At 38.0% G+C, this 25,814-nt stretch overlaps 1 long non-coding RNA gene across 1 annotated transcript in view; it reads left to right on the top strand.

Annotated features, from left to right (window-relative positions):
- Positions 1-23,149, top strand: part of LOC147652641 (uncharacterized) — a 79,485-nt gene extending 56,336 nt beyond the window's left edge. Inside the window, exon 2 of the long non-coding RNA XR_015288598.1 lies at positions 22,508-23,149. This is a non-coding gene — a long non-coding RNA (uncharacterized LOC147652641). The remainder of the gene's footprint in view (positions 1-22,507) is intronic.
- The last annotated feature ends 2,665 nt before the right edge of the window (positions 23,150-25,814 follow it).

The following is a 25,814-nucleotide window of genomic DNA, read 5'->3' as shown; positions in this document are numbered from 1 at the left end:
AACAAGTCTCTTATTTTTTAATAGAGCTCAAATCAGGGAGTTAACAAAACTTTAGCTACAGCTGGTACTGCATTTTGAAATTTTGGATTATTTTTTCTGTGGGGATGGGAAACAACACTGCAAACAGGTATCTTAAAAAGCATTGACTATAAAATTGAGGACATAAACTATAGATATATGTGTAGTTGTGAGGTGTTAGTTTTCCATTTTTCTCTGCTCTTTACAAATGCTTTGATTTTATTTATGAGTCTCCAAATTAGGATTACCTTCCCCCTCAAAAAAAAAAAAAATCACAGTAAACGATCCTTGGCAGTTGAGAAGCTGGATCTGCAAGGGCCACCAAGTGCTCTATAGATTTACTTTCTGGCAGAGAGCCAGGTAATTTCATGGAATCTTATGTTTTATATCTCTTTTGGATGTAAAAGGGATCTCCATCCCAACAGCAAAGCTCTCCAGAGCTTTCTATGGCACCAGGTTTTAATTGTTGTGTGCTTTTGTGTTTTGTCAGACACCAGATGAATGAGACACTGATTGTGACTTTGGGCCTTTACCATTAATTCCATTCACTTTTGATTTTTGAGCTAAAGATTCTATTGGGTTAGTTAGTAGGTTGTAGCAGAGTAATGCACCACTTTTAGTGTCTTCTGGACTTTAACAGGCATGATGACACTTCCAAATGCAGTCTCATTACTGTCAGGCTTATTATGAGCAATTTAACATCTGTTTGAATTGCAAACACTCATGGATGTTGTGAACAGTTGTTTATAAAATGATACTTTCTATTTTCCATGAGAAATGAATGGTTACACAGCAAAGAGTTAGAGGTACTCAAAGTTTGGATTCTGAGGGGAATGTTTGTGTTTGTATCTTTATGTTGTGATCCTGCCAACTTTCTTGTTCAAGGTCTTCAAATGGGTGAATTTTCCAATAACAGCCCAAGACTGAATGCTCATCTGTGCAATCTTTTCATTACAGTATTTATGAAAAAGCAGTTCAGGATGGAGCTAGCGCAGAACGAGATAGTTTTAAGTCTATATTCTGAATCTGTTATGTAGTATTTATTTAGCACTAATTCTGATCAGTGTTTCAAAAACATGACTTAGAATTCACTCCATAACTTAGTGTGGTTGGTTGGTTGGAAATCTGCCTATTTATTCTATTTATATTTTGATTTCCAGTCCCAAGGGGAGCTCACGCTGCATATTGAGTAGAAACATACAGTACTTTTAATAGAATATCCTATTGCCCTGACATGAATAAGAGCTGCTACACATTTGTGTGGTTCTAACCATGTAAACATGGTTCTTAGCTACATTATTCAGGATTGAGTCTGGCACGGGAAAATTAGATGCAGACTTAAAGTTTGTTACAGGTTTTTGCTGTCAATTTACCCATCTGTTGTGGTTTTCAAAGAGGAAATCTCCAAGGATCTGTTTGGCAATGCAAATTGGTACAGAATCTGATTTTGCAGTTTTCAGTTGCTATTTTAATGGTCATTGTCTATCACTAAACAACTAAAAATAGTATTGAAGTAGTATACTGAAATGTAAATTGTTGGAGTAAAAATAGACATTTAAATATTGCACTGTGCATAAGTGAAGGCTACAGAATATGATTTGTTTCCTTGAATTCTTTAATATATTTTATTTTTCTTCACTATTTAACATCCCAAGTAATATATTCTACTTCCCCTGACTTCCAAAGCTTTTCTGTGATAATTGCACTGTACTCAACAAATAGACCACCAGCTGACTCTGATTTTGACCTTTGGAAAATGTTTATGGAGGGAAAGAGTTTTGTATGGTATACATAGAAAATGGTATGTGCTGAAAAATCCTACTTTGAGTACAGAATGCCATTCAATATTAAATTTCCAGCTAGTATGAAAGCAAAATTTCTGTCTTATAAAAGACATTATTTATTAAATGCATTTCTCTGACTTCAGTATTTTGCAATGTTCTGTATTTAAGGTATATCAACAACCATTCAGGTTAAAGTAACCCTTTTTAATGTAAGAATATAAAAAAGCACAAGATGCAAAATACCTAATCCATGCTGCAATTCCGTAGCATTTCAATGCATTCTTCCCACTGAAGAGATTAAAATAACCCTGAGTGCCAATCTAGGGCTCTTTGTTTTGCCAGTATTCTTGGAATTACCTATTGCATTTTGGAGTTACCAATATATTCTACCATTCAAAAGGATGGAAGGGCAGCTACAATCTGAGAAGCCTTTTTAGGGCAGAAAGAAGGAGATGTGATAGGATACCCTGCATAATGACCTTGCACAGGGCTGATATGCTGACCCCAGCTGAACTGAGAACGGCAGAGGACCCATGAAGAGTCAGCCTGGAGGTCAATCCGATAGTAAAAGATTTTAAAATCGTAGAAAATTAGGGGAGTTAGAAGGAAAATTAGGCTTGGCAAGCCCTAGGGAAAGTGTTAAAAGTAGGCCCTGGGAAATGTTAGGCCTTGTGCTTGCTAAAGATCATGTGAAACTGCACTTGTGTAGTCAGTTTATGATAAATTATATAATTGTTAGATGTGATTAGATACAATTATTGTATAAAGAATCATGAGAAACTATGCTAGGGATTTGAGAGGGATCATGAGAAATCCATGCATGGGTAAAATCAATGTATACAATAGAACAATGTAAGTTTAATAATTAATATGTGAGTTATATAACGATAGAGTATAAAAACATGTTCAGCTCAAAACCAAGTGGGATCAGATTTGGATATGTGTACCCCTGATGCCCAGAGCTCTTTAATAAAGCACCTTCATATAATCATTCCATGATTGTGTGTTCCTGAATGCTAGCAAATCCATATAACCCAGTATTCTGTCTCTGACAATGACCAAAAGCAGATGTAGGAGGAAGAGTGCAAGAATAAGGTAAATATGGTTCCCAAAATTATTCCCCTAGCATACAGTTATTTGCAGCTCAAGGGCTTGTGGAGACAGCTGTAGTTTCTCTTTAATTTATAGCATAGTGGGTATTTCTTTTGTGAGCTTTGCTAATCTCTCCTAGAAGTCCTGTAAATGTTTGCCCTCTGCAGCACCTTGTGGCCAGCAGTACTGTAGCTAAAGTGACTGTATGAAGAACAACTTTCTTAGTTCTGGACTGCCTTCTTCATAGTTTAATTTCACATTCCCATTTCTTTTCTTGGGAGAGCTAATGGCAAATCAATCCTTATTCACCCTCTCTATGACACTTCTGATCTTTAAGAACTTTATCTTATTCCCCTCATTCTTTTCTTTTACTCTCCAAAGAGTCCTATTCTACTTAGTTATTTTTGGTGCAGAAGTTGGTCCTTGATTCTGTCCTTATGATTGTTACTGAAACTTTTTCAGCTCTACTATAACCTGTTCGAGATTAGTAGCTCAGAAAATCTGCCTCTTCATTGTCTGCTCCCAGACTACTTAGTAGTATATTGAACAACACAGATGCCAGCACATATCCTTGAACTCCATTCAAGATCTCCCTCTGTGATGACTAAGCATCTGTCTCCCTTCCTCTTCCTCCCTTTTCCCCTTTCCCTTTCCTTTCCCCTTTCCCTTTCCTTTCCCCTTTCCCTTTCCCTTTCCCTTTCCCTTTCCCTTTCCCTTTCCCTTTCCCTTTCCCTTTCCCTTTCCCTTTCCCTTTCCCTTTCCCTTTCCCTTTCCCTTTCCCTTTCCCTTTCCCTTTCCCTTTCCCTTTCCCTTTCCCTTTCCCTTTCCCTTTCCCTTTCCCTTTCCCTTTCCCTTTCCCTTTCCCTTTCCCTTTCTTTCCCATGTCAAAAGGATATGCATTCATGAGAAAAAAAAAAGCAAAATACAATCCTGTGTGAAGAGGCAATATTTGCACTGACATGAAATGACAAGTGTTTGACTTATTAGCACTCAGTGTCCACTGCTGCAAGGGTGATTATGAAGAAAGCCCTAAGAAGAGGAACAGAAAGAAAGTGGTTTCTTAATTGAACCTGGGAAAGAGAACCACAATCAGTGGCTGTGCTTTCAGCTCTGTCATTAGGAGAGAACTTCCCTGCACTACACCATGCCAATATTGGGGACCATGTCAGAGTGAACAATAAATCTGGCTACATTATAGGCAGTTGTTCTAGTTTACAGCTTTAATAAAATTGCAGCGAAATGTAGTTGTGTTTGGTGTGTTTATGTATTTATGCATCATCTATCTATCTGTTTACTTATTATGACTGAGGGCTTCAATTGCTGACAATCCGTTCCTTGTCTGAGTTTGATTTATGAACTATGGAAATAAGAACAAAAGGGTCAGCTTTAATCTTGTGTAGGCAGTTGAAAATTTGACAAATGTCCCTTTCTCAGAAGTGAGAATGTTAGTTTCTGTTTTCTGAAACCTATGTGTCATGAAGATGCAGACCCTTTGCGTCCTTTGCGGGGCTTAGCTATTCCACTGAAAATTGCTGCTGCTCCTGGGAATCGTGCTGTGTGTTTCTCTCTTCCCATCTGAATTCTGCAGTTTAATTTCACCCTCTTGTAGCAATCCCTGCTGCTGCTGTGATTGCTCTATTTGCTCTTGGTGCTGTGGTAAAAATGATAAGGGAGATCATAATGGATTGACTGCTACAATAGATAAGCAGCTATCCTCCAGTGTCTGGGAAAAACACGTGCCAAATGCTCTAACTACAGATATGGAAACATCCCTAAATGCTATGGATAGTTTTATGTAGAAGTTCAGAGTAGGTGATTGCAATAATCCTTAGCTGTACCTTGTTTTCCTCATAGACAAATGTCAAGACAAACCTAGGGAAAATAGGAGAACATTACTTTACTTACTGGTGTGCAAAAAACCTCTCCTTTTCATTTAGAGGATCTGTTGTTAAAATTCAGAATTGAATTCAAGTGTCAGATTAGATGGGTCATGCAGTGGTGAGCTGAATGATATCCTATCCATCATGAGTTCATTATGGCTTGTCAGGACCAATGTGTTGAGCCAGCATGCAAAGAATTATAGAATTAATTGTCCTGCTAACTGTTGAGCAGTTAACATTATTCAGAACAACGATCTTATTCAAGTGAATCCAGACCTCAAGTCTGAGTAGCTCTTGATTAATTTAGATGATTATCAATCTAGACACAATGCTCAAGAAAGGAAAGACTCTTAAAAACATGTTTTCTGTAAAGGGAGTCCAGCAAACTGGCACAATGTAGTTTTGATACATTTATATGTGAAGTTGTGTTTTAAACAGTTGCTTTCAAAAATAAATGCTCTATTTGTTTTGAAACTAGAACAAAGCTTTACAACTCAGTTATAAATCAGTGGAAAAACTGGGCATGGCTATCCTGGCTGCAGTCTTCACTGCAGCGTGAAAGGCAGTACAACCACTGCATATCAAAATGTATATTAAGAGTGAAAAACTAGAATTTACTTTAGGAGTAAATTTGATATACAAGGAAGCAACAAAATACGTGTCTTCAAAATAATTTAAAAAGTTTTGCCCTGTATCATACATGGCACCATCTTGGTCTTGTTATTTATTTAAAAATGGAGCAAAATCTACCCAATCTGACACCATTCCTGCTCAGGAAGTCTCTAAAGGTCACAAATTACTTAATGGTTATGTAGTTAATTATAACTTAGGAAACTATTATATATTTAAAAATAACTTGATGCAGTTCCCTTGGACTCAGTGACACCATACTTAATTTCTTTTTACCTATGCCTATGTGTCTTCCTGTACAGGAGCTGTGTGTCTCTGCATCCAATGGGGAAAAATGAGTGTAAATTAGGTGCAAAATAAACCCTTCCAGTGCCAGAGTGACAGACCTCATATAAATGAAGTGACACACGTGGCCTGACGTTCACAGAGCAAGGATGGCCCGGTGACATAACAGGTATAAAGAAGAACCAGTTCTGTAGCCCAGAGGACCTGACCTCTGGGGCATAACCAGACGATGCTGAATGTCCACAGACAGCCTAGAGTGCAGTGTGAGGAGCAGCAGGTGTTGCTGTTTTGAAACACAGAGGGAGGAGATGGAATTGTAAGGCTGTCAGCATTTTGTGAGACCAGTTACTGGTTAAAGCCCTCTGGGAATTGTCAGAGAGAGGTTTCAGCATCTCCTCCAAATACAGGAACTACAGCATGTTTTCTTACAGAATTACTCAGCCCCAGAAGAGTCTGTGTCCACTGATCAGGTAAAGAGTCTGAAAAAAGCCTAAAACTTAATGTCCTGTCGGGGCTAGATGCTCATTTTCTAGGTATTCTGATGTCACTGCCACAAATCTTCAAGGAATCTGAAATCCTTGATCATCTGTAAATGCAAATAGTGGTTTTTTTCTTCAAATATTGTTGGCTAACAGGCCTTTCATCATGGTGTTCTAGAGGGAAGTCAAAGATGTCAGTAACCTGAGAGCAGGTAAGATTGTAAAATATAAATTTCCCCTGTCCTTCCTCTTTGTCACATAATCTACAGTGTGAGGTGCTCTATTTTATACATGAAGGAAAACTGACATTTTAATGTGAGTAGGTTTGTTGAAGTGCACTTCCTTTTACTTCAATTGTGCCATTGATTCCAGCATTCTTAAGAGGGTCTTTGGGGACATTACCTCTAATTTCAGAAGTAAACCTCCATTAACCTTACATGTCCAAAATCTTGGTAAGGAACTGGCTTTGAGGCATCATTAAAGATATGTATAGTGTAATGATGGAGGAAGAAAGTTTCATAAACACCTTTCAATAACCAGTGTTTGTTTCCTGTGAGTGTGAGCATACCACACACTGCCTTTATGACAAGTTTTTTTTAATATGCATGTAGCAGCTTACTCTCTAAAGCACACAAGGTCCTTGAAGGCACTGGGTAAAGGGTAAGTTAGCCAAGTGACCTTTGCAAATAAACTGCATTCAGTGTTGGATCAATTTGAGCAGGGGTTGGCTGAAAAAATTGATGGCTCAATTCTGCCCATCAGTTTTTGTCTGTCCAACCCTCTAATCTTTGTACATGCTTCAGTCTTTCAGTGGGGTCTGCATGGACTGTTTCATGTGCCCTCTTTGAAGGATCATGGTTTTGTGAAATTTCATGCAGGTGTTTTCTGCAACAGAGAATACTGTATCATTGAAACACTGAACTGTTCTTCATCTGCTACTTGTAGCACACACCAAAGTGTATTCATCCCAAATTCCTTAAACAGAAAATTCTCTTGATCTATTAAAAATAGTAATGTATGCCACATTGAATTTTCTGGGCATAATTCTGCACACAGCTGCATAATGTGGCTATTTAATTAATATAATATATTCTTTTCTGCATGCTGCTGTATGATTAACAGTTCCCGCTGAGAAATGTACTGCAGGTACGATTGAAATGGATGAGCCTAATGAACAAGGATATTTGCATTTCATTACTATGTTGTATAATTTAACTCATAAAATTTTATGGAATTAATTTAGCATTATTTTCTGCAGATGATCATAACAATAACTTTTGAACTAATACAAGAAAAGTTGATCCAAAACACAATCAAAAAGCACTCAAGTTCTTCACAAAAGCTTCAGATTTCATGTGAAACCCAGCTTTTTGTCTCTAAATTCTTTTAGGGGGCTTTGATGATCAAGTACAGTGCTAACATACTGTTAGCTGAAGTGAAAGGCAAGATTCTTGTCCACTTTATTCTCTCATCTCTCTAATCTCTAATGATTTTCTAGAAGAAAATAAGGGGAATTTAATTCTCAAAGCAACCATTAATTTGATGGAAAAGCTCCCTGGAAGATTAATGCTTTCTTGTGTAGAAAATGATCCAGGCAAGCGTTGGATGTAAATGCAATTTTCAGTTCTGTTGTTGTTGGCAAAAAAATGTGATATACTGAGCTACAGGACATAAGTTCTTGTTTCAGAAGCAGCCCTTAGAGACAAGATTGCAAATGAGAAGGAAGAGGCTCTGAAGAGAATCACCTCTGTCCAGATTAGTCAAATATCTATTTGCAGACAGGTGCACACACTTTGTAGCAGACCAAAAAAAGGCATTATAACAGAACAAAATGACTCCCTAAATTTTAATCCCCTTCTCTGGTGTGAGAGTGTATAAAGTTTCACTTTGTATTTTGGTAAAATGACACTTACCTTGACATGAAGTTCCCCCTAAAGAAGTTCATCCTTCATTAGCAGCTGCCCCAAAGTGTCATCTGTAGACAAAGCCATATGAGACAGTGACGCCCTCAGGGCTTACCCCTCCATGGAGCCTCCTCCAGATGTGCATCCACTGCTCAGCTGGATGCCTGTGCCTCTGCTTTCGTGGCTGTGGGCAGAGGGAGCAGTGAGCCTCAGTGACACACACTCACATTCGATGTCCCTTCAGTGGACACACTCCCTTTACTGCACCTTTACATAAAGTGTTTGAGCAAGTAGACTTGTGGGTCTCCCACGCAATAACATTGCCAGAGCCAGCTGGATGACAGCATGGATGCCTGGGTGATGTCAAAAAAGCAGCAACAATAGAACCATACATTTCTAGTGGAGGAAGAGGTTTGCTTACTAACTTCACCTGTCAGCGTATTTTCTATTGGGAACAAGGGAGAAGATGGGTCTTAGTCATTCCAGCATCTCCCATTACACCTGAAGGTAATTTCTCTGCCTTACTGGCCACCATTCCTTCACTGGTGCACCTTTGTGGATGCTGTGGTGTATTTTTTTGTAGATTTTCTGCACTGCAGATGTTAAATGAATGTATCTACTTTTTTGTCTAGCGCATGCATATATGTGTGTTGCAACTAAATGCTGCCCTCCCTGAGAGCCAAGTTGCCTAATTAAAGTGCAGCAATGCCTATACAGTGGTTGATCTGTCTGTGGGAAATTGCCTACACAAAATTGCCCACCCTTCACCACAAGCACAGGTAGCTTAGTACCAGTTTTTGTTCTTACTTCATTTAGACTAACTTATGTGGATTTAATGCGAACATACGTAACTCAAACTGATTTGAGTGGCGATTTATTATTAGACAGTGGTAGAAGATTTCCCATGTGAAGTGAAATATCTTTTTATAAGTACGTGAAGGCAGACTTTTGTAGTGTTTAAGGCCAAAAAAAAAACATTTTTTTTTTTTTACTTCAATGCACTAATTCTTATAAGAAACTCCACATCCTCTGAAAGAACCAGAGCACAGATAAATTTCAGACATGTAAAGTTTCAGCTCACAGGAGAAAAAAGAAGCCACTTAGCTTTTAAAAAAAACTAACCTATTTTTATACTTTCTAAATGTCAAAAATTGAGAAGAAATTACAAAGCAAGTGTACCCTTTCCTTGAAGATGACCAGTACCATGAAACACCACCGCTTGCTCCAGGATAAATACCTGGTGAGGAAGATCTGCCCAAGCCTCACAATTTTGTATCCTAAGAGAATTCTTTTCCTCAAATACTAGACATCAGCCAACAATGTCCTGAGCTTTCTGGAAACACTTGTGGTTTCCTCTCCCATGAGAAGCCAGTTATGATTGTCTCCTATATTGCTGGCCTTTACATTCAACCCATTGTTTTTCCAGAATGTGCTTGTTTCCTCTGTGTAATTTAAATGAAGAATTTGCCAAAAGTATTTGCCACTGTTTTTCAGGTTTTCTCTCTTTTTTGGCAAATGAGCAGCTCTGTGGAAAAAAAACCCAAAATAGTTAAATTAAGGAGAGGTGTAATTTCTTGGATTGAGTTTTTTATTTCCCTTTGGTGTGTTTATTTGATTTTGCATTATAACTATTGGCTTCTTAACTAAATTGAGCTATCTGCATTCTGGTTTACTAAATTGGAATGACAGAGAAAGAAGGGATATGCACATCTTGAGATCTCATCTCACACCTTGAGACCTCATCTCAAAAAAGGTCTCATCTACTAAGGCTGTATTTCACCTTTCTTGATTTATTTGACTACTTTAATTATTAGAATTCAAGTTCTTGATTTCTATTTTTTTGTAGATGACAGTGGTAAGAAGCTGCTGTAGTAAACAGTAGCCTTCATTTAAGGTGTGCAAAATGTGCAGGAAATATTTAGAAGATTCTTCCAGTGAATTCATCCAGAAATTACATAGAGCAATGGCTGTAGTGCTCAGCTTGTGTGGGGGATATGTACTACTTTACTGATTTTGCCACAGAAAAATTATGTAGTCTTTTGAAAATCAGGTCTTGGATTCAGTTTTATCCTCTGGAAGACAGATATTTTGCTACCTTTTTCTCTGAAAACAAATTAGAATGTCTACTGAAGGTAGACAAACAGTGTTCTAGTCTGTTGATACTAAATCTGAGACACACTAGATAAAAGACATGTTAGAACTTGACACCTTTCTACTATTATTATGGCATTCTCTGCAGGACAAATACATTTGCCACAAAAACTTCTACAAAGTTCTGGTCTTCAATTTTAGTAACTGGAGAGAGAAGTATTTCTAAATTATAACAAAACCACCTTTTCGTTCCCATATAAAGAGAAAAGTTGTGATTTTGGGGGCTTTTGGTTTGTTGTTTTTTTTGTTGTTGTTTCATTTTTTGGGTTTTTTTTCTGTTTGAAGCTGAGCATCACTTATACTGAGAAGAGGAAATCCAAGCAGCTCTAACTTGCATCAGTTCCCTGAACTTTCCGGAATGCCTTCCTGCCTCTTTAATGTCCCCAGAACATGGGATATTCTGAAAGGTTGTTTTGCAGATTTGGGGAGAAACCATCTCATCTCCATTATATGCATTTTTAAAAGTTACTGTTTGAGTACATCCAATATTTTTTGGACTTTAACAGCTATATTTTCTGAAGATAGCATCCTCACTGGAAGCTCTCCAACCGTTGCTAGCTCTGAATGATCCAGCTCGTAAGTGTTGATGTGAGATGAAGGATGATACTGCCGGGGGGCTTCAGTAGCTGGATGACATGGGGAGACTTTTTTGCAAGTGGTGTTGCCAGATCTTAGGAATTCTCTAAACACAGATAAAGAGTTGGGTTTAGAGAGGAAACATCTATTCTGTGCAGGGTGCAAGGTGGAGTATTTCAACAAATCAAGCACACTAGGGGGTAAAAAGCAAAAGAATGTATACACTGAAATTTGCATCAACCCACCTACCTAATTCAGAGTTGCCATCCACCTAATACACAGTCATTTAGCTTGCACAACCTCATGCAATTCTTGTTACTGTGCCTTCGTGGGCCTCCCTGGGGTCTCTGGTGGTCATCTGGGGATGTTTCCTCTACTCAGTTCCAGGCAAAATGCATCTCAGGCTGTGCAGAACAGAAGATTGTGTGCCAAATAAGATATCATCTGCAGCTCTGGAGCCATGTCTTCCTAAACAATTGCCAAGGAGAACTAAAAATATAAAAGCTTTCCATAAGCATTAAGCAACACCTGCTCACACACTGATAGCATCTATTTGCATTCAAAAGAGGGGTTAGAGGTGAGAATGATACCATTGGCTTCCAACTACAAGAGAGATCAAAGGAAGTGTTGTGGTTTAGAAATGGTACCTCCTCAATTTAGTTCTCCCAACGAGACTCTCCCAAACCAGATGCTACTTGCTCACTCCCCCTCCTTCCTCTCCCTTTCCTGCTTCGGGGATGGAGTTGAGAATTGGAGGCACATAAAGGTGAAAATCCTGAGCTAAGCACAATTTACTGGAAACAGCAATGAAACAATAAAATGGGCAGTAACAGCAACAATACTAACAACAAAAGGTAGAAGAAAAAGAAACTTTACACAGAAGGTTAAACACCAGGTAATTTGTTCCCCCATCACTGCCTTCCATGAGAAATGAGAGAGCCCCTAACTCCTGCCCCTGGCAAGTGACATAAAATGGTATTGAAAAACATCAGGGTCTGGCCAGGTTCCCCTCACTCTGTAAAAAATTAACCCTGTCCTGGCCAAGACTAGAACAGGAAGGGAAGGAGAACTGTGCTTAAAGACAGCAGTGGGATGGAGCTGGGCAATGGGCTGTCCCTCCTGCCTTCTCATTACTGCCCAAATTGATAAAGGAAGTAAAGGGAATGGGAGAAATTAGATTTTTCAGGCACACAAAAAGGGATTTGAGGTATGATAACCATGAGTCTAGTCAGGATTGGGGAATTAGGAGGATTATGAGTGAGAGAAGGTAATAGGACATGTTTAGAACCAGGTAGTGACAGGTATAATTAATCAGATAAGGCTGGGGTCACAAGGCACCATAAGCATACAGTGTCTTTCATTGTTGAAGGGCAATGATGGCATTTCAACAACATGTTATAGGATAATTATTTAGTTTATGAGCTAAATTATTGATGTAGAGTAGATAAGTGGCAAACCACATGGCTGTGTTTCCTGAGGAACTCTTATGCTTGTTTTAATGCTTTTCCTTATTTTTAATTACATCTCTTTTCTGGATTTTCATGGCAGCTATAAATTCATCTTGTTCCTTTACATCTAATTTACTCTTAGTGCAAACAAAGCACTTTGAAGAAGTTTCTTACTGAATCTAAACCTTACTGCTTGCCACATGTCCAGCCATCACACAATGTGTGTCTGTGTCTGTGATTTGCAGATGTTGCTGGAGACAAGCAGTCCTTATGTTGGAAATTTTATTTTTACAGGTGGCAGCATCATATCTATTGAATTTCAATAGTGATTTTTCACTTACTGGATTTTTGTTTTCTCATAATGTTGTGGCTTTTGATCTGATTCTGTCTCTAGCTTAAATTCTCATAAATCTTAGGAGATTTCAATTTATATTCATGTGATTTCCTTCATACCTTGCGTGTTTTCATTTGATACATTAGTATAATTTTGTACCATATTCATTCATTTCAATCCTTACTAACAAAAGGGACATTGCAAGACCATTACAGCTCTTCTGTTTGATAATTAGTACAGTTGCCTATTTCTTTTAAACAGAGACAATAGATTGGTAGATTCTGTCAGTGGTTCTACATAATTACTAATCACTATTAAAACAATTAGTTTTAAAATTAAATAAAATTAAAATAGTAAAACCTATAATGAACCCTTACTGTATAAATTGATACTACATTTGTGTGACACTACAAAATGATGAAAATAAAAGGAGAGGTGAGAATAGGAAGATAAGAACAAAAAAACAAATCTCATGCAGTAAGAGACAGAAGCCAAGGAAATAATGCAGAGAGAAAGGTACTGCTTTGTCATAAATGACATTTTCACTAAACTCAAAGAGAGCTGTGTAAAAGCAAGGCCCAAGGGACAAGCTGTTCAGTTTAAAACTTCAGGGGTGGGAAAGAGTTTCAAAGAGTAATCTCTTTGTAGCTATATACAGATAATTTTTCTTAGACACATGATACTGACATAGAAGTGGGATATTCAGAAAGCTAGAATGTTGTTTGTTTTTTTTTTTTTTCAATAATACTTGAAGTTGCTCTTGAAAAGCTTGATTTTCCAACGTTACCATAATTGTCTCAAGTGCTGTCATCTTCGGCTCCTTCCCTACTGGCCTTTTATGCTAAGTGGATACACTGGTAAGTACCATGAAGATAAGACAGGAAGACTTTCCCCTGCTCTTGACTGAAATTCTACAGAAGTAGTGTCTTCCTGCACATTTGTGGAGTAGACGGTCTCCAAACATCATGTTATCTGTCCCTGGTGTCAATAAATACAGGCAATACAGAGTTTCAAGAACCTTGTTGCCTTTTATATCTTGCCTGATCTTTCAAAAAGCTGGGATAGAGGGAAATGAATAAGAAACCAAGTACCCATTAGCCACTGCTGCTAAGTGAAAAATATTTCCTCAAAACAGGAGGTTTCTTTCAGGTTGGGATGCCTCTTTGCTGGTTTAATTCTGGCGGTAAAGACTCATCCACAGGGGGCCCTTCTCACAGAGGAATTTGTGAAGAGTGAATTGTGCCAGACTCATACATCTCAGAAGGATAAGAATCTGGGCACATTTAAGATAATTAATGTTTAGGAGGCAATTTAGAGGGGGGAAAAACAGTGATGTAAATGAAAGGACAATGAGAAGACTGAAAGGAAAGAAATAATTGGTGGAAAATCAAGAACTAGAAGAATTTATTAAGGTAAAAAGTAAAATTAAATGTAGAGTGGAGGAGACATGAGACTTCATTGGAAGGAGATATTGCTACTCTTTGGGACCCTCTTCTTAGTATAAGGTCAAAATGTTTTTTATCCTAATAATTGTCATAGATAGGAAAACCTCATGGAAGTTTGGCATTTTTTGGACTCTGTCAAAGAGGCTTGGGAATCTGTAGTATTTTTTCAGGGTAAAGGAAAAATTAATTGATTTTTTTTATGTTGCTTCACTGTCATGAAAATGTATGTAATAATTATCTTCCTCAGCAACAGAAATCTTATTTCTGAGAAAAAAATAAAAGAAAATCAAGACGAAACATATATTTGCATATTATTGTATTTGCAAAGCAAACAGACAAGGTCATGCAATTCTATTTACTATATTTGACCCAAATACAGTGTATCTACAATAGCTTGTAACTTAGGTGAGAAAAGCCCTTGGAAAGAGCATTGCTGAAAGGCAGAAAATAGAAGCAATAGCTGTAACAGAACAGAACCACAAATGTTTTTATCTACCCAGTCTTAGACATCAGTCTTCATGATTTTCACCTTAATTTGGTTCTAGTAGCTTTAATTTTCTAAAAATTATCCTAGTGCTGTTTTATTCAATAATAGTATCAATGTATATCTCCAAAGAATATAATTAATAGCTAATAATTTGAATCAAAAAAGCTTTGCTTGTTTCATGTAATGAAGCAAAGCAAAGAAAAATGATGCTCAGATCCTCATGCAGTGGATCCTCCAGGATATTCAATATTGTCAAACTGAAATTTGCGAGCATTAGCTCACAAGCAGGCATGGGAAAGGCAGGAAACATTCTTTCTTCAAAATAGAACAAGTGCTCTAACAATGCAGCTGCAGAGAAAGAGGGTTTCAAATCACACCCAAAGGCAAATCCATCCTGAATTTCAGCAGGGAAAAGCCACTGTGAAGAGAGCTTGTCCAAAAGGGAAAATGATCTTGTTATTAAATCTCATTTCTAATAAAGATCGATTCAAATCCTTGCATCTAAACAACCTTGAGTTACTTTGGTTCTAGAAATCAAACCCACCATTTGGAGTTTTGCCAGACCAAATGATAAATGTGAACAGTTTCATTAATCTTTACTTCTCCAGAATAGGTACAGAGCCTCAGGGAAGAAAATAGTTTGTAAGCATGGATGAGGAATGAGGAAAGAATTCATGTAGGCCAAAGACTTTTCAACAATTCTTAAAAAAAAGAGAAAATTCTTTTAATTATTTAACTTCCAAACATTCTAACATTTTGACTCCAGATCATATACTAATGTTTTCTGATTTTAGATATGATACTCTTGACTATTAGAATCCAGAGGATTTTCTTCCCACAAAGTTAACATGCCGTCAATTACAGATAACTAAGTATTCATTGAGCACAAATTAACCATTGAAGACCTTGCAGCATTGTAAGGATCAATTACCTTGGAATATAATAATTATCTTGGAACACAATAATCTAAATTAAAACAACATAATCAAGTATGCAAGTTGCCAATAATGTATGTGTCTTTTCCCACATCTTATGCCTTGCCTAGATGTGTTGTCAAGATATCTAATATATGTGTTTAATTTTGGCAGTTAGTGAAAAACATAGAATTTAGATGTCTTGTTTTCAGGAGGAGTACTGACTATCCAGCTACTCTTACCTATCCTCTCCTATTCAGTCCAGACTTTTTACAGAAAAACATGAGAGAGATTTAATTGCAGAATTCTTCCAAAGACATTTTTAGTTGCCTAGTCTCTGTGCAAGTTTGGGGTGCTAAACAGAGGTAAGTGTTTTCTCACAGCCCTGATTTAGTAGTATTATCTCTGGAAAGGGCTGGGTTGATGATATTTTCTTGCTCTTTTCTTTCCCTGTTTCCCAGTGGTATGTCTTCTCCACGATCAGCATGCTGCTTGTCTGGCTGGTCCCTATGAGGCATTGGTTAGGGTGCTTGGACACTGCAATTTTGCTTCTCAGTGAAGAACTGAGAACTGAAAATCTGAGTACTGCAGCCCCAGCAGAAATGAATTTACAGGTTATCATGAACTGATCCTCCCTAACTCATCCTTCCTGCCCAGAGGGAAATGAGAACATCTGCCCTATTAACGGGGTACCTGAGTATTTTATGAGGTCTGGCTTCATCATTATGATTGAAGAAACTTTCTCTAGTGTCTATGAATCCTATCCACTCAACTGAAGTAACACACTGTTAAAATATTTTTCTACTGTACCAAAATTGAGTTGAATTGGTAAGCACCAATATGTTAAACCCTATCTTCTATATGATGCAGTAATGACTGCAACTTGTCACAAGAAAATGATCCTCTGAGAAGGGGACAGCTAACCAGCTGGAGTGGTCTGTACTGCCTCTGTCTATTAGATATGGTTTAGGTAGTGTAGTCCTCATATCCATAATGGGATATAAATCTACTGTGTGGGGAGACAGCTAAAAGTAACAGACTGTCCTCATACAATATATGTGTAACACACAGCAGGTAAAAAATAATAAAAAAGAAAACTTAAAAGAACAACTTCTATTTAATTGTGAGTTAGCTTTTATAAAAAGGAATATAAAAAAAAAGGTATTTTATATGTGAGCACTCCCAGTCTTGATAAAAATGATTATAATTAAAACTTTATTAAGGTAAAAATTACTGTTGCTTTGTCTACAGCAATTAGGATATAAAACATTCCTTTTAGATATGGCTCCTGTGAAATAGGTCTGAAAAGTAAAGTCACAATAGCAGAGGCTAGAATTTCTTAGTATTAAATGTTACTATGAACGTGCAGCTGAATTTTTTCCACATTGGCTTGACTTCCAAGGGAAATTAGGTCTATGAGATGGCGCTGTACCTCTTGGTATCTGCCAATCTGTCATTCTATGTCTCCCTGAGCCTACCAGCTACATTAAAACAAATGTCTGGACAGAGGTGTAGAGGGCTCAGTGATACTAAATTCCACCAAGCTGCAAGAAAACAGGCTGCTGAGAAGAGGAAGAAGAGTCAAATTGGATCTGTACCATTGGGGACCCCACAGAGTGAGATCAATTGAGCTACTAGAAACAAAACATTCCCTTGGAGAGAGATACTATGGACATTCCAGTCACAGGAGAGCTTCAAGAACTTGCATTTTGTCAGACATTAAGGAATGCAGGCAAAACTCATATAAAACCAAACTTAAGAATTTCTACTCCTGGAATGATTTGTTTAGGTATTGAGCTTTTAACAACAGATCGATGAGAGCGAGCTGTTTATCCCATGGTGTATTCCTATTCCATTCACCACATGCAGTGCAAGGGAAGGGTTAGGAATTGTTTTTCTGTGTGTGGTAGGATTGGCTTCCATCCTTATATTTAACTGGCTTTTTTCTTTTGTATGGCAAACTGTTTCTCTGTAAACAACAGGAGATATATGGTGTTCTACAGAAAAGGTTTTGAAAGCTGAACTGACCAGCAGTCACCTTCAAAATACTTGTAAGAATCCAGCAGAAAAATTATTATGTCCATGTGAGAAATAAATATATAGCATGGTCTAAAAAGAATACCCCCAAAATTACATTTGAAATAAAATTCTAAATCTTCTGTGTGACTTTTCATAAAAGACACAGTTTCTTTTAGGTTCTGGCCTAAATGAAAGAAACAATGTTTATTAAAATGCATTTCAGTGAAAAATTTTAAGCCAGCCTTTTCCAGTAGGGTGAGAATTTATGAGATAAATCTGTGGCAGGACATTAAAGCAAATGGTTCAGAGAAGCCATTCCTGATGTCAGTAAACTTATCTGATTTCATAATTTTTCACAAGAACTTAATGTTATTATTAAGTTCTTGTGAAAACTTATCCATCTGCATCTATTTAATAGACAAATTTACTGTAAAAAATATGTCAAGAAGATGAAAACATATAGTGACAAAACTGCTGGTCCTTTTGTGGAAAGTATGACATTTTCATGTTCTTTATTGTGGAAGCACCTTTGATGGGTTTTTGTGTGGCCCAGCTCTCCTCTGTGTGTTACACCAGACAGTGTGGTATGTGGGCTTTAAGCATGCAGTTTGGTAGATCTTATATATTCCTTTTAAATGAAAGATCTTTACAAATACATGCTTGTCTCTCAGAGTATCAAAGATGTGAGAGAATATTTACAAAGACTGTTCTATATATGCCTATTTATACTATTAGTACTGTTAGTATAAGATATACTAGTAATGACAGATCTTTATTTTCTCCTTCACCCTTCTATATTCCCATTTTATGCTGTAAGTCTATAAATGAGTTTTTCCTTCACTTCTATAAGCTTGTAATTAACAAATAGCAGAGCATTAATGCAGTACTAAAAGATGAATTCTCTAAATTTCAAAAGAAAAATATTTCAATTCCTTATGTTTTCAGAACTCAAAAGAAGTAATCACCTGTTAAAGAAATACTCTCATGTCCTCTTATGTATTGCTCATTTCTTTTGACATGCTGTGGATATCACAGCTTTGCTAAAACAAGTAGAAGATAACTTATCTGAGGGCCAGGAAATCATACAATATAAGTGCTCCCAGTAGAAAGCAGAGCTCTGTGAAATATCTGACACAAGTCTGAAAGCAAACCTTTGTGCAGTGGAATTAGATTACAAAACTGGAGGTTTTGATCCATATTTCCCATTCTTGGAATTCTGGTTTTGCTTTTAGAATTAATGAACCTTGGATGAATTTATTCAGGTGTTAAGTTTTGCTCTTGACTGTGTCTGTCAGATCTTTGTCCATGCCTGTAGGAAGATTTTTAAATACACATTACTGACATAAACTGGAGTGAGAAGAAGGCCAAATGTACACCTTATCAAATGTGCAGAACATGTCTTGTTTTGAATCCATTCCAGTGAGTACTGCATTGCCCTTGACACAAAAGCTCTGCTCTGTTCTGAAGTTGATTTCTGTGCCATGTGCTCAGGCTCCCTAAAGGAATTGCCAGCAAGGGCCCAAGACATTGTGTTTACTGATGAATGCCTAGTGCAGCACAGAGATTTACTGGAATATGGCATTGCATTACCAGGAGATGTGGGGCTTACAGGCCTCACACTTGAAATACAGCACACAGAAATCTGGAAATGTCTTCAGAAGGGTGTCCTGACAGATTTAGCAGACGTGAAAAGTGAAAGATGGTTTTTGCAGGTGGTGATACTTTCCTCATCAGTTATACCCTCCCCACCTTTAATTAAGAAGTGAAAGCTAACAGCGACTGTAATATATTATTTGGGGGAAACTCAGTTTTATACACACTTAAATAGTGCCTCTGGTGAAACATGCAGCCTTTAACAGCTCAGACTGTAGCAGCATTTCAGTTCCTGTACTTGTTTTTCTCCATTCATGACACCTGTTTACAGGCAGTGCTTCTTGTCACTTTTTCATTGCTGTTCATTTGGTTACAGAGAAGAACCTTTAATTAGTAGCAGGAGCCAGCAGAGTAGGGAGATAGAGGGCACTGTAGACATAAAACTAGAGATTGTTTTATGTGGTCCCTGCTTTCTGAATAGTACTGTGTGATGAAGGTGCTTAGGTGTCTGCACCCAAGGAAAAGGACTTTGCAATTTTTTTTTCCAGGTTTTCACTACAAAAATATTTTAAGATTCTTTGGCTTACTTTTGCCCCTGCTTTATTTTAATCACTATTTAACTACTATTTAATTGCTCATTACAAATGTCCACACTCTAAAATGAGGATGGCTTCACCTAACCAAATTTTCTGGAATATCGCATTAAGTCTAAAGTGAGGTCATCAAATTTTCTCTCAATAATAGGGCACTTGTGCCCATCTGCATTAAAGGAAAATTAATTTGCCTGTGGATTGTCTTTGCTCATAGCGATATATCCATTCCATCAAATCTGACATATAGTCCTAGTGTAAGATATTTAAATGCCAAAACACAAAATGGTTCTATTATTTTTAAATTATAGTATTATTCCTTTTTCACATTTATCTCACTCTATCATTGCTGCAAATAAAATGGGTTGCTATCTTCATCATACTTTATGAATTGATATCCATTTCTTACTGTAATAACACTTTATAGTTTACCTCTTCTCGTATACTTTCCTAAAAATCAGAAATAATGCAAAACTTTTCCCAGAAGTTGACAAAACTTAGTAGAATTTGCAGCTCGTTTTATATGTCTTTAATTTTCCTTCTTAATGAAAAATATTCTCTTTCCTTGTCAAGTTTTATAGTTAACACAAATAAAATATACAGTGTTCCCCACTGATCTGCTGGCCAGCGTTGCTCTCTGAATAGTAAATCTTATTGGTGCCAATGGCACTCTTATGATGTATTACACTAGCATATTCATATGAATACATTCATCCAGAATGCTGCTCATCACCCAAGGAAATCAGAATATCCGCAGATTTGTGGTGACAAATTATGTACTTGGCAAGATCAGGGCTCACCTGAGATGCATTAGGAATGAAGACAAAATGCTCATTAAGAAATCGTTTGTTCTCATTTATATGAAAGGGAATCCCACCTGACTTTTGCAAACAAAAGCAGAATTTCATCTTTGGGAAGCGATTATATTTCACTGTTACAAACATCCTTTTCTCTTTCTGCAGTCTTGTGTCAATGTTTATTCCCTGTGGCATAACACAAATGGACTTGTTTAATTTTCCTTGCCCCACATTTTGCCACAGATGTTTTGTCATAGCTCTGTGTTAGCACATAGTTCACTTGTATGGCCTTTGTTCCATCCTGGAAATTGAAGCATAAAATTATTTCACAACATGGGCTTAAATACTGAGTTAGAGCAGAGCACATCAATTAATCTTTCATTCTTTGTTCAAGTTAAAACCCCTGCCCCAGCGGTCCTTTGTGGTTCTTGATGAAGAGTTCAGCTCTGTCTATATCTACACTGCAGTCACTATTTCACTTAAACTAGAAAAGTCTTATCCCTACTATTTATTCTATAACACATGATTGAGCATATACCTATCACTAACTAAACTGTTTAACACCAGTATTGGTATTGATACAGACATGAGAGAATATAGATAAATATAAGCTGAAAAATGTGTTGGAGAAACAGGATAGATGAGTTTGCACTGAGCTACTTCTATTCTTTGAACAAATAGTCCAAATGTGGCTGATTTGTCTAGTCCATGCTGCAGTGGTCACTCTGTCCTAAACCCTTAGGAGTAAGCATGTGGAATTAATATCACCAGATTGATTTTCTTCCTAAGGTGTACAAAATAAGATCTATTCCACTATAGATATGCTTACCATCGTGTTTAAATTGTCCACCTGTGTTTTAATTCAGTAATACTACGTCTTTTCCACCATTAGAGTTAATAAAAATGAGAACAGGGCAAGATATCATTGACTGGTAAAACAAAAGTGAGTTTCTCACTTGTTTGTGCAGCCACCTGGTTTGTCAATGGCAATCTTGAAGGAAAATTAGCTCAAAATATCCCTGGTTTTGTTTCAAAGCTGATCAAAACTTTACATATTTGTGACTTAATGAACAATGGACTGATGGAAATATGTAGATAGGGGCTCTGAATATTGTTGTGCTGTTGAAAAAATATAGATGAAGTAGAGCAAGATAGCTTACAATACTAGAGGGATATTGCATGTAAATATGTACAGTGCATTAAACCATTGTCTTATAACTTTGTTCTTCAAGGGAAAGAAATGTTAAAAGTAAGTGCAGAGTGAAGACTCATTAAGCTTGAAAAGACATTGCAGGGATTTTTAAGTACTTCAGTTATTTTCAGTGGAAAACATATTTCATTTTATACACTGTTCAAGATGACAGTAGCTAGGGTCATCTCCTCCCTGAAAGGAGTTGCACTTCAGATCAAGTTTCTGGTTTGGGCTTTGCATTGTGAGTGCCTTGGAGTGATTATCAAAACCCCAGACATGAAGTTTCTACTGACTTCTGTTTAAGGAAATGAGGTACCAGCCATTCACTGAAGCTTTTATGGGAACCAGCTTTGAGCAGGTGATGTGGGGATTGCTGGGGAGAATCTCCATGCTCACCTGTCTCAGGGTGAGATCCTGTTTGGCTCAGCAAGGAAGGATTTTTGTGTGACTCCTGCCTTGTAGCTCCTCAGAGCTGCATTGTGAAATCCAGCCTCAGCTGTACCATTCTAAAGGGCTTTCAGCTCAGTCATCTCCCAAGTGATGGCATAGATAGCAAGGTAATTATGTTGTACTTTCATACCGCATTAAATAATATGCCTAAAACATTATTTAGTATGAAATTCAGTGGTTCCATCCAAAACACCTAACCTGCTCCATGCTTAAGCTCATCAATCAATGTTTTAGAGTTCACCATTTCCATCTGTCTCACATTTTAGATATGAATTTTATCTACAGGAAATAACACTAGAAACCATTCTTCTCCTATTTCCTCCAGCCCAAACTTGTAAAGGTTGTAAAGGAACTCAGGAAAACAAAAAGGGAGGAGAATGCATAACCCCTGTAGAATGAACTGAATCAAGAAAATGATGCCTTTATTTTTCTGTTTCAGTTTGGGTCTACTTTCAACATTGCCTGCAAATGCTGAGAAAGCTGAGGTCAGAGGACCAGTAGCTCCTGCAGCCCATGGACATCCATGATGGAACAGAGATCCACCTGCAGCCCACGGAGGACCCCACACTGGAGCAGATGTCTGTGACCCTTGTGCTTTACCAGGCTCCTGGCAGGCCATGTTGTCCCATGCAGAGGAGCCCATGTTGGAGCAGCTTAGCTGGCAAGACTTGTGACCCTCTGGGGGACCCACACTTCACAGTCTGTTCCTGAAGGAGTGAACCACAGCAAAGGTTCCCAGCTGGAGCAGTCTGTGAAGCACTGTAGTCCATGTGAAGAACTGCAGAAGTTCATGGAGAACTGTCTCCTGTGGGAGGGACCTTCATGACCTCTCCTACTGGAGAAGAGGAAGAGTGTGAAGTCCTCCCGCTGTGGAGGAAGCAGCAGCAGAGACAATGTGTGATGAGCTGACCATAAACCCCATTCTTGTCCTCCTGTTCCTCTGGGTGAGGAGGAGATAGAGAACATGAAAAGAAAGTAAAGCTTGAGAAGAAGGGAGGGGTGGGAGGAAAGTGTTTTAAATTTTGGATTTTATCTCTCATTATCCTACTCAGATTTGATTGGTAATAAAACTAATTTCCCCAAGTTGAGTCTTTTCTACCTCTGAAAGCAACTGATGAGTGTTCTCTCCCTACACTTATGAGGAAGAGAAATTCTGAGCCTTTCATTATATTTCCTCTCCCTTGCCCAGCTGGGAAGGGGAGAGATAGAGCAGCTTTGGGGAACACCTGGAGCTCAGAGAGGGTCAACCCACTGCATTTCTTTTGTTAGCTTGTCTCCAGTGGCAAAAAAAATGTTTTCTGCAATGCAATGCAGTTCTTTCTAGGATTTGTTCATTATGACTGTTGAAAAGTGCTGTGTTTTGGAGAGCCCAGGCTGCTTGATTAGTTAGGATAACCACGGCTACAAGAAAATACTAAGCGCTAATAAGCCTAGCTGCGAGTCTCTGCTTAAGAACTGCTGTCAGCTGGCACCTTTCAGAAGCATTTCAGGACTTTAATGGCAGGGCAGATATTTCACTATCAGATTAAGAGAATTACAAAATTGCTGATGTTGGAAGGGAGATGGCCTAGATTAACCTCATTGCTCAGACTAGGGCAAACTGCACTCTTCCTTTAGCTCAATTCACCTGACACTAATTATTCTAATGCAAACTTCTGAATTGGGGACTAGAGATGTTTTTCAATTAATATTGGTACATGAAGTTTACCCTCCTTTTATAATTGTTGATATAAAAGAGGTTGTTTGGAAAGTGTTGCCTTCATGGAAATTAACAAAGACTATAGCATGTCTGAATCACCATTTCTGTGTTGCTAGGGTGACTGTAGCAAATTCTAGTTCTCATTTGTACAAAGGGCTTCTATGCCCAATTATCCCAGCGAATTCTGTGCACTTGCACAGAGCTCCTGTCATTGGTAACTTGTATGTGTAACCTAGTTCTCTTGAGAAGCAAGCCAGCCATATAAGATGCTGAAAAAGTCTTAAGACCTTTGTTTGAGGATGCAATGGAGCAACAAATGTTTTTGGCATAGGAGATAGTAATCAAATGCAGCTGGAAAGAGAAAGCAAACTGGAAAAAATTAAATTCTTTCAGCTCTTAGGGTTGAGTATTCTGAGTAAAGAATACAGACTTAAAGATGAGAAACAAAAAAGGTAACAAAAAAATCCACCTGCAAATGCATACACACATCCTCTGTGCACTCCAAAAAGGAGTATCTAATTTTAGAAATAGAAATTAGGTTGTAGAATTACCTGACTCTCCTAAGGAACCATTGCTCTTAACTCAGACTCAGCAGGACTGCCTTATTTAGCCTACAGAAAATGTCAGGTAATTTCAGTTACCTTGGCTTTCAGTTACAAAGAACCTGGCCAATCTAAAGTACTTTGAATTTGCCAAGGGCATGCAGATGAATATCTTTACACGTTGGCTGACACAGGGTAATTTTTTGCTTTATGTTAGTTTGTGTGGCTAATACTTTTGAGTCAGAGTTTATTAATTTTCTCTGGTTTTCCCAATGTAACTTTTTTATTTTTAATGGGAATCAAGACTGATTTGTAGTATAACATTCCAGATTTCCAGTGTCTTTTTAAAAGATTTTGATGCCATTTTTATAGAAACACCTCCATAATCGGCTTATATAAACAGGACATTTATGACCTGCATGAAGAGAAACAGCTATAAAATTTCTTGGCTTACACACAGATTAGGTCATTTAGTTTGTAATAAAAGGGAAGGATTTTCTAAATTATGGTTGATGCTTTTTGTTTGATGGAAAATTGTATCTTTCATTTAGATTTTAAATGAGCAGTGTATGTTAAAACTCTCTCCGACAATTATCCCTTTATATCCTAAATCTACCCACTAGAAGTACCATAACAAAATGACACCGAATTTAGTATATAACCCTCTAATACCATGTCCCAAAGAAAGGGCTGTTTTGCCAGCTGTCATAACAAGGGATTGCAAAATGGCATCCAGTTAATGCAATGAAGATCTTTGCCTCCCAGGTGTTATTTCCTCTCACATTAGAACAATGTCAACTGAACATTTGATGCTACTGCAAAACTAATAATTACTGCTGCAGTTATGGATGCTCAGCTGGCACCTTAACCGTGGGGGCAAACCAGCACTCATCACTGGTCCAGCAGTAAGGAATTAGCAGGCAGCCCCTCCTGCCACCCTCCAGCTCTGCAGCAGTGTGCCTGCTTGCTGCCTGCTCCCTCGTGCTGCTCCCAGCCGAGCGCAGGTGGATGCACAGCCAGCACAGAAGAAGTGGAGCTGAGCACAGAAGAAAGCCTGGTGGCATTAAGGGTTGGAGTGCTGTGAGTGAGGCAGTCCCTGCTTCCCCACAGTCATTGCCTGAAGTGTTGATTTCTGTAGCTGCTGGTGCTGAGGTTTGATGGACTGTGTTCAGTGAGCAAAGGGAGCCAGTGACATAGGCAGGCATTTTCCCAAGTCCTTCCTAGGGGGCACAGAAAGCCAAAGCACTATCTCAGTTTTTCTGAACAGAAGAGAACGACTCCTGTTGCTCACTGAACACAGTCCATCAAACCTCAGCATCAGCAGCTACAGAAATCAGCACTTCAGGCAACCTGCTGGAGGTTTGGGGGGACTCTGGGGGAGGCAGAGGAGGCAGTGGCTGCATCAGCTATTCCGAGTTAATCTCCCTGTGACCGGGAGTGAGCACGACTGCATGCAGCAGCACCAAAGGAAGTGCTGCAAACATTTCCAACCTACAACATCCAAC

Source organism: Cyanistes caeruleus, chromosome 6, assembly GCF_971803275.1.
Source record: "Cyanistes caeruleus chromosome 6, bCyaCae1.hap1.1, whole genome shotgun sequence".
In the NCBI taxonomy this organism is placed as follows: Eukaryota; Metazoa; Chordata; class Aves; order Passeriformes; family Paridae; genus Cyanistes; species Cyanistes caeruleus.
Note: the sequence above shows the minus strand (reverse complement) of the source record. Positions and strands in the feature narration are given on the sequence as shown.